Source organism: Littorina saxatilis, linkage group LG5 (genome assembly GCF_037325665.1).
Source record: "Littorina saxatilis isolate snail1 linkage group LG5, US_GU_Lsax_2.0, whole genome shotgun sequence".
Taxonomy (NCBI): domain Eukaryota; kingdom Metazoa; phylum Mollusca; class Gastropoda; order Littorinimorpha; family Littorinidae; genus Littorina; species Littorina saxatilis.
The window spans coordinates 7,798,934-7,808,933 of record NC_090249.1 but is presented as its reverse complement, the minus strand read 5'-3'; the positions used below and the strand labels follow the sequence as shown (position 1 = coordinate 7,808,933).

At 41.9% G+C, this 10,000-nt stretch overlaps 1 protein-coding gene across 1 annotated transcript in view; it reads left to right on the top strand.

Moving 5' to 3' along the window:
- LOC138966197 (regucalcin-like) overlaps positions 1-10,000 on the top strand; it is a 22,928-nt gene that overhangs the window by 873 nt on the left and 12,055 nt on the right. The gene's annotated exons all lie outside the window — the stretch shown is intronic.

Here is a 10,000-nt window from a genome sequence, read left to right as displayed (position 1 = left end):
GTATACCTTTTTCACAACTGATTGCTGATTTTCTCTCCACTGAGTTGGCCTGCCTGTGTGTGTGTGTGTGTGTGTGTGTGTGTGTGTGTGTGTGTGTGTGTGTGTGTGTGTGTGTGTGAAGGGGGGAGGGGTAATTGTGTTGTTTTTCTTTTCTAGAGGTAAAATCAGTAAAGAGAAAAAAGAAATGGTCACATGATTTAAAAAAATCTTTGAACTTAAAAACATTCTGGACAAAGAGCCTTTATCAATTGATTTCAGTGGTCATGGAGGTTATCTATTGAGTTCAAATGTTGTAATGCACTGTATGTTTGTTTTGCTTGTGTGTCTGTGTCTGTGTGTGTGAGTGTGAGTGCGTGCATGTGTGCATGCGTGTTAGCATGCATGCGTGCATGTGTGTTTGTGTGTGTGTGTGTGTGTGTGTGTGTGTGTGAGTGTGTGTGTGTTTCTGTCTGTGTGTCTGTGATGCATTTGTACATCTCACATCATCCATTGTGATATTTACTTAGTTGTATCGTCCTTGACCAGAGAGATAAAATTTAGGAGTTCAAGGACAAGACACATAGTGTCAGTACACTTTAAGTACCAGTGCACTGGCTTAGTTTCATGTCACACAGCAGACTTTATATAAGATAAGCAGCTGATATTTAGTTGAAATGTGTGAGTAGTATGTGGGAGTGATTTGTCTTGTTATAGAAGATTTATATATATATTGAAGCACTGACCGGGTCACTAATTAATACTGATAGTTCTTGTGCACTAGTACTTTATTTACTGATTTTGTAAAGAAAGTTTAAGGAGCTATTTGCATTGTTGTTGTTTTTTTGAGTTGACGGTACAAGATGTTTATACATTGTTATTCTTCTTCTTTCTTCTTCTGCGTTCATGGGCTGAAACTCCCACGTACACTAGAGTGTTTTTTTGCACGACTGGGATTTTACATGTACAAGTATGATTATTTTTCCCCCGCCATTTAGGCAGCCGTACGCTGCTTTCGGGGAGATACATTGTTTTAATCTTGGGCACAGGTCTTTGTCAGAACTGTAATTGGTGAAAATGTATATGCGATTTGCTAATATATTATTAGAGTAGTTGTTAGTCATATAGTTGCCAAGACTGAATACATGATAAAGAAAATACCCTGTCATCAGAAAGAGTGTGTAAACAGCAGTATGGTGTTTGAAATGCTGCTCTTCTGCTCTAGATCTCACCCACAAACCTATCAGCTTTCTGGGTCAAATCTTTCAGTTTCATCTGTTAGCTGCCAGGAAATATTTGTATACAATTTAAGGCATAACCTGTATTGACCTGAATTGACTTCAGTGTACCCTTGATGTTTTAATGAATACACGAGATTTTGTCTGTTTGTTGTTTTTCTCCTTCTGTTGTTTATTGGACGGTTTGTTGAAGTAAGTTACTCAGGACGTCAGAGAAACATAGAGAAGGAGGGAGAAAAAGAGAGAAAGAGTTGTGTTGACTGACTTGTAATAGAATATATGGAAGGTGGCCGTTAATTTATGCATGTCAACATTCGGTGTTTGCCTCAACTGAGTTTGTAGTTAGTGTCTGCTGTGATATGAAAAATCCTAGACTAGATCAACAACACGATACGCTGGCAAGAAACTGCACCCGGCAAGAAAAGCCTCTTCCCGTAATCTATATATGTAGTCCAGTGCCTCATGCGAAGTGCACAGAGCGAAATACAAATTCAGTGCAACTCAATCACAAATAAACATTGAAATTTCTTATCAGCGAGTTTTTCAAACAAACCAGAAATATGCTTACGTAAGCTCTTTTTTTGAAGAAACATATCATTTGAAGTTTTTTGACAGTGGGTTTTTCAGCTGACCCAGAAGTATTCTTTGTTAGCCTTTTCCGATGAAGGGAAAATGTTTGCTTTGCAAATACACTGAGATGATTGTTCTGAGGTAGTGTGCATAGCATATTTGGGTTGTCGCCAATGACTAAAACTATTGCTGCTTTTGCATTTATTATGCAGCAGTAAAAAACATAATCCATAGTAATTAAACATCATGATATATAGTATGAATAATTGCTTTGACAATTTTTGTTTGAATATGCTGTATAATGTTGCACATATAATGTTGCACGCAGCACGTTCATAGAACACCCTTAATCAAGTTTTAAGTTTAAGTTTACAGAATTTGACATTTTCAGTTTGGAGGCAATTTTTCAATATAGACAACTGTATTAGCAAGTCCTATCCATTGAGTTCTATGGCCCTTTGAATCTGACTTTAAGGGCACTCTTTTGGTGGAAAAGGATAATGCTCTCAGGCAGGTTGAAATAAACATTAGAAAACACAGTCCAGTCTTTTAGTGTCCCAACATGCCTTCTCTCTAACAGTAAGACACATGAGCCATATATCAGAAACACATAGTGACATAGTAACAAGGACATAGTAAGTATTGCTGGCAGAGATTGGTACACATATGTATGCGGCCAGCACAGTGCAATTGTAAAAACGTAGCCCTGAAACAGTATGAGATTGGTACAGTAGGTCTGGAACACTTTGAGATTGGTACAGTAGGTCTGGAACACTGAGATTTGGACACACAGGTAAGGCTAACAACGAAATTGTAATAAGGTATCCCTGGAATACTGAAAATGGGACACATTGCTAGCCAACATAATGGCATTCTGGAACAACAGGCCTGGAACACTATGATACTTGGACACATAGATATTATGGCCAACAGAATGGAACTGTGAGACAGTAGGCTTGAAAAACTATGAGATCGGGACACATAGTCAGCTGATCAGAGCCAACAAAGTTCAGATGTAAAACAGTAGGCTTGGAACACTATGAGATTGGGACACATAGATATGGCCAGCACAGGGAAACTGTTAAACATTGAACATTATTGGATCAGGACACATAGATAGAGTCAATACAATGGAACTGTGAAATACTAGGCCAGAAATACTATGAGATTAGGAAACATAGATATGGCCAGCACAAATGAATTGTGAAAGTGTAGTATTTAAACACCATAATATTGGGACACGTACCTAGGGTTAACTCTAAAGAATCATGTTTGTGATAGTACAGTGGACCCAGATGACCTGGAAGTGAGACAAGTGAGAAACTACTGTACATACAGGGGTAGCCAGGCCGTTATCAAACTGTTCTTAGACAAGTAAGAAACTACTGTACATACAGGGGTAGCCAGGCCGTTATCAAACTGTTCTTAGACAAGTAAGAAACTACTGTACATACAGGGGTAGCCAGGCCGTTATCAAACTGTTCTTAGACAAGTAAGAAACTACTGTACATACAGGGGTAGCCAGGCCGTTATCAAACTGTTCTTAGACAAGTAAGAAACTACTGTACATACAGGGGTAGCCAGGCCGTTATCAAACTGTTCTTAGACAAGTGAGAAACTACTGTACATACAGGGGTAGCCAGGCCGTTATCAAACTGTTCTTAGACAAGTGAGAAACTACTGTACATACAGGGGTAGCCAGGCCGTTATCAAACTGTTCTTAGACAAGTGAGAAACTACTGTACATACAGGGGTAGCCAGGCCGTTATCAAACTGTTCTTAGACAAGTAAGAAACTACTGTACATACAGGGGTAGCCAGGCCGTGCTGAAACTGTTGTTAAACAAGCATACACACACAAAACAATCTACTGTCTTGCTGCGTATTGTACGTGCAGAGTGGAAATGATTTGGCTGAAGTCATTGCGCAATTGACTCCTAAAACAAGCTGTGAAAGTAATCTAGACCCCCCCCACACACACACACACAAAAAACCCACCACACACACTAAAACACAACCACAAAAATACACATGCACACACACACAAATACACACAAACAAACACACACACACACACACACACACACACACACACACACACACGCTATATGCACATGTCGCAGCATTGCAGGATGCTGGTGTTTTGGCATGTGTCGAAAAGGAAGGATGCTCTTATCTCATGTAAAATTCTAGACACATCTGTGGTGGTTTACACTATCGTTCACACGAAGAGGAAGGTACTGTATCTTTATCATGAACAGCTTGATAGCATAATAATAATAATAATAATAATAAAGTGTATTTATATTGCGCCTATCCCTTACAAAAAACAAAAATATTTGGCTCTAAGCGCATTACAACATGTGAAGGACTTGGTACAATCAAGTCTGACAAATACAACAGCACAATATACAGTCGGTCTCTTAGGTAAAAGCAGCTTCGACAGTTAAACACTTCTACTAAAAGATCCTCTAACAATTTACAAACATAGTTAAAGAACATCGAGTTAATAGGAATTAAAAAAAAAGGTTCTTATAATAAAACTATCTAGCGAACGACGACGAAGAAGAAGAATAAAACTATCAATGTCAATGTATAACAAGTCATTCAACGTAAATGGCCAAAGAACAACAATAAAACAATGGTGATAAAACAGTTATACTCAATGGCTAATAACGAGGCAGAGTTAAATAGTATCGACACAAGATTAAAACAAAACATATTTCTGGAGACGAATTAACAACAATAAAGCAATGGTGATAAAACAGTTTTACTCAATGGCTAATAGCGAGGCAGAATTAAATAGTATCGACACAAGATTTAAACTAAACATATTCCTGGAGACGCATTTAATAATTATACATGTATCAAATAATCAATGTACAAAATACAGCCCTCGCAAGCAACCCGCCCCCAGCCGGCCCACAGCGCGCTACGATGGCAAGCGACCCCTCTCCTCAATGTGGCAAATACTGAACAGTGCACACAACCAATTACTCGCATATACTCGTGTCGCTCACTCGCACACACACACAAACACACACACGGACAACATCGAATCACTCGCACAGGCTAGGGGTTGAAGTATTCCCGGAAGAGGTGTGTTTTTAGAGAGGACTTGAAGGAAGGGAGAGAGGTAGAAAGGCGGACAGACATGGGCAGAGAGTTCCAAATAGAGGGAGCTGTGTAGGTAAAGGCGCGCTTGCCGAAAGCGTTCAGTTTGACGCGTGGGACAACAAGGTGCCCTGCGTCAGCGGATCTGAGGTTGCGTGTGGGGACGTGTGGCTTTAAGAGCGAAGACAGGTAAGAAGGGGCAGAGTCTTGAAGGCTACGGTAACACAGGGTAGCTATTTTATATGTAATGCGTGCTTTGATTGGTAGCCAGTGAAGGGTCATGAGGAGAGGGGTGACATGGTCGCGCTTGCGCTTGCGCAGCACAAGACGTGCAAACATCTGCAAAGAAACGCACGTCTAGTTTGTTTTACTGAGTAGTTGTACTATTTTGGTGCACAGTGGATCTAGGATCTGGTACGCAATGCACTATGAGTTGGAGCTGACAACATGCGTCGGCCGGGTAGGAGGTATCGTGCGTTTTTGAAACGTTGGACAGTGACATTCTGGAGTTCTGATAAAGAATAGACTTTTTGTTATTACCGCGAGGGAAAATTGTTAATAAAAAAGATGCATATTAACTTTTTGCGAAAATGGTTTTATAATGCAAGGTGTCCTTTAACCTGTACAACCCTGTACACGCTTTTCGGACGCAAAACATGTACACATATGTATTTCCTTAGCTTTTTTCGGAGCCTCGGTGACGTGTTATTGTCTTTAGAAACTTAAAACATAAGTATAGTGTTATGCCATAAAATGCAATAATGAACCTCTTTGTGGGTTGAGAAAAAGTGTTTTGTAAGTTTGAAAATCATGTCATGGCCGAGCTGGTACAAAACAGTGATACCTAGTAATATTGCTCGTGATTTCAAGAGCTTGGCCCGTCTCCACCAAGAAGGGTTTCGATATGTCGGATCAACAAGGGTGTTCAGCATCTTCAGAAGAAAATCACAATGGGTTTTAAAAAGGGAACCAAAGGTAATTAAGCCAACCGACAAACAACCCCGCCCTCATGCACACCCGCACCCAAGCCCAACACCCCCTCGCAAGACTGGAAATCGAGAGAGAGAGAGAGAGAGAGAGACAGAGACAGAGAGACAGAGAGAGACAGAAACAGAGACAGAGACAGAGACAGGGACAGAGACAGAGACAGAGAGCGCAGCGGTGCTTGCTACAGGGTGACCAAATCAAATCAAATCAAATCAAATCAGAGGAGAGAGAGAGAGGTCTTTGCATAACAACATCTGTCTCTTTCGAACACATCCTGAACTCAGGTCAAAATGAGTTCGGCTCATTCTATAACTTGGTTTTCTTTCTGTGGGTAAGAAATAGATTTTTTACATATTTAAATCTTTTCGTAATGTGTTATGGATGTAAGCAGATTCGCGATCGTCGATAATGATTTTTCATGGTGTTGTGTAATTTTTAAATTACAAAGGAATTGATATGTAAGACAGTTTCAAGCGAGCTATTTTTCGCGGCTGTATTTACTGTGCAAACAACTCTAAATATGGCAAAAGTGTCACGTGATAATCGACCATTTGGTTTCGGCGCTCGCTGGAGCAGACGATTTTTTGACAGTGATGCAACCATATAATTATTACGGTCTCCTTCCGGCAGCAGTGCCAACATTTCGACTTGTTTTGACCATAGAACGATGTCTTTATCATAACTGTGAAGAACAGAACGGAGATCATTGTTGAAGTCGGCCAATCTGCAATCATTTTCGCCTCGCGAACACTGCTCGCGAAAAACATATTGGAGATCACTCTGTATTCTTGTTTTGATAGATTCGCGTAGGACTTTAGCGTCAGGTCAGAGGGACTAAAGCGATAGCGTGGAGCGATGATGATATAGCGTCACATAGCCATAGTGAAAGGTCACATTTTTGGGGGGGGATTTCTCACTTGGATTTCCTGGAAGGATTTCATGCCAGAAGTCAAAGTCCACTTGTTTGCCAACTGAGCTCCTGCATTTTTTTCAGATATATCACACTTTATAGGCGGATTTTCCTTCTTTGCACCCTATATTTAACTTTTGGGGGTAGGGTTAGTCAGAAGCTCACAACAGCCACACAAATGATTTAATTTATAATGTTTTTATATTGTCAGTAAGGCAATATATCAGTGTTGTCATATAGTGAGTTTTTTTGGTTTCATTATGCATTTTATTGTGTTTTCCACATACGCTTCCGGTAAGCAAATGTTCCCTCTTTGGGCCCTATGTTTGACCTCTCGGGGCAGGGCTAGAATTAGCATCACATAATCCATAATAATATCAATAATCATTTGGTTTTGTTTCAATGTGGAAGCTGTAAGTTATTCTTATTAAGATAAACAAATATTTTCAGCATATGGCATTTTATTGTGATGTGGATTTGCTTAGCCGCAGATACATCTTTATCGAGTCGGCTCTGCACTTTGATTTCTAAGGATGGGGATGTTTTTGGTTTTTTTTAATAGAAAATCTAAACTCATCATCATACTTGTATTACGTTTTGGTAATATATTTTATCCCCTAATGAGCAGTAGGAACTTCCCGTTGCGATATAACCTTGAACGGTTGAAAACGACGTTAAACACCAAATAAAGAAAGAAAGTAGGAACTTCCCCCTCAACACAGCACCTCTCTTCAACTCGCAGGAGATTTTTGTTGCAGATCATACAATACTTCTTTCGTCTGATGCACTGAAGATATAATACATCAGAATGAGTGACAAACGAACAGTATCTTTCAAGCGCAAGAAAAAGCCAAGACGGACAGAAACTGCACAAAAGGTGTGTATCATCCACTGCCCTGAGGTCAGGTTTGACCCAGCAGTGAAGCCACTTAGTCAGCAGACAAAAGAGAAACTTGTGGAATGTTGCCGCCTGCGTAGGACAGCAGGACTTGATTCAAAATGTGCAACAGTCCTGGATGCGTTCCCTGACATACCAGATGATACTCTTCATGGGTTTCATAGACGCTGCTACCAGTCATTCACAAACTTGAAGTATTTGAGAAAGAGAAGTCATGATGACCAGCAAAGCAGCCCTGAGGATGTGAGTGATGATAACGACACAGATCAGCCCTCAACATCCCGGAAAAAAACGACGTAAAATGGGAGACTCTACCAGAACGCTTTTTCCTCGTGACTGGTGCATAATCTGTGACCAAAAGTACAAGGGGGCACGAAGTGGCAAGGCACATCATGAGAAACTTGTGAGATGTGAAACAAAGTCTGCCGAGGATCTAGGAGGCTATCAAGACGGCAGCAAGTGAGAAACAAGATGTTGAACTGATGGCACGAGTCCAGGTGGATCTCTTGGCAAGAGAAGCATACTTCCATGAGTCATGCCGACGTGATCTTGTGCGCAGTCGTAAGAGGCATGAACAGCGAGAGGCAACTTCCAAAGAACATATGAAGGCATGCTCAGATGCCTTTCAGTACATCTGCAACTACATTGAAGATGCAATCATCAACAGGCACCACGTTGAACGAATGACCATGCTGCGGGAGAGATACTGCACCTATATGCAGGACTAACACCCTGACTTTTGCAACCCTGATTTCCAAACTCATCACCTGAAGAAGAAAACTGTGGGCCATTTTGGTGAGAGTCTGAAATTCTGGAGGCCAAATTTTCGGAGTGAGCTTGTCTATTCCTCAGAGTTGCCAGTTGGGCAGGCTGTTGAACAAGCCTTTGAGGCGGCAGCATCTGATGAGAGGAGACTAGAAGAGGCGGCCCATATCCTAAGGCGTTTGATCATCCAGGCATACCGTTCAGCAGAAGAATGTCCCTGGCCACCACCGGTCTCATTCATTACATCCCAGAAGATCCTGCCACCTCCAGTCCTGCTGAATTTCTTGAAGGTCATGCTTTCTGGGCGAAAAGAAACCTCAGACAGAAAGGAGAGGATCGGGCTGTCAATAGCTCAGGACATCTGTTATGCCGTATCGACCAACGAGTGTAAAATGCCCAAACACATTGTACTCGCAACAGCAGTCAGACATCTGACAGGAAGTGCAGAGTTGCTCAGCATGCTGAATCGTTTCAGGCACTGTATATCCCACGGAGGCGTACTGCAGATGAAACTGCCGTGTGTCACCAGATCATGCAAAACAGCAGCCTGCTGCCAACTACCATTCGTCCAGAGAACAATGTTGTGACCCACTTCTGTTGGGATAATTTTGACTTGCAGGAAGAAACAGTTTCGGGATCTGGTACAACACATTCCGCACACGGCATTGTCATTCAGGAGGTCTCTGAATCAGTCCCACCTACAGGAGATGCGCGTCCTGAGCAAAGCCGTGACAGTGTTGAGTTCAGCCCTGAAGATCTCCCTCCTTGCTATGCAAAGCAGAAAGTGGAGCCTAAGCTCACCTTGGTGGACACAACTATTTCTGTGTCAGAAGTTGTGACTCACGCTTCACTCTCTGACTTTCTCTTGATCCTTGCTCGGCGTAAGTGTGCGAATGACCCGCACATTCCAGGATGGGCAGGATGGATATCACTAACTGGGAGAGAAGTGCAAGCCATACAAGAGCAGTCTGTTGTTGACTACATGCCTCCAGTCCTCCATCCAGTCACTGACAACGCGACAGTTCAGCACATTCTTTATCTGTCACAGTGCGCAACCAAAGAAGTGGACCAGGAGTGCACCTTGGTCACGTTTGACTTGGCAGTGGCAAAGAAAGCCTGCATGATTGTTTGGCAAGATCAACGCATCAACAATGTGGTTGTCCGCCTTGGGGTTTTCCACCTCATTTGCTCATTCCTGGGTGCTTTGGGAAAACTCATGAGAGGTTCAGGTCTCGAGGAGATCGTCATGGAATATGCGCAAGTGGCTCCATTGAGGCAGTGATGATGTCTAAGCACTACAATCGCGCTCTTCGAGTGCACAAGACAGTGCTGGAGGCCTTGGAACGCATGCTGATGGAGAAATTCATGAACAATCAGGCTGAAAAAGATCAGCTTGAAGACGTAGCTGAGATGGGGAAGGATCCAAGCAGACCTGACTTAGAGGCAATCATGCAACTTGATTCTGTCATTCAGTTGCACGACTCATACACCAAGTACCGGCAGTGTATTTTAAATGGCGAGATGGGCAAAACTAGCCAGTTAT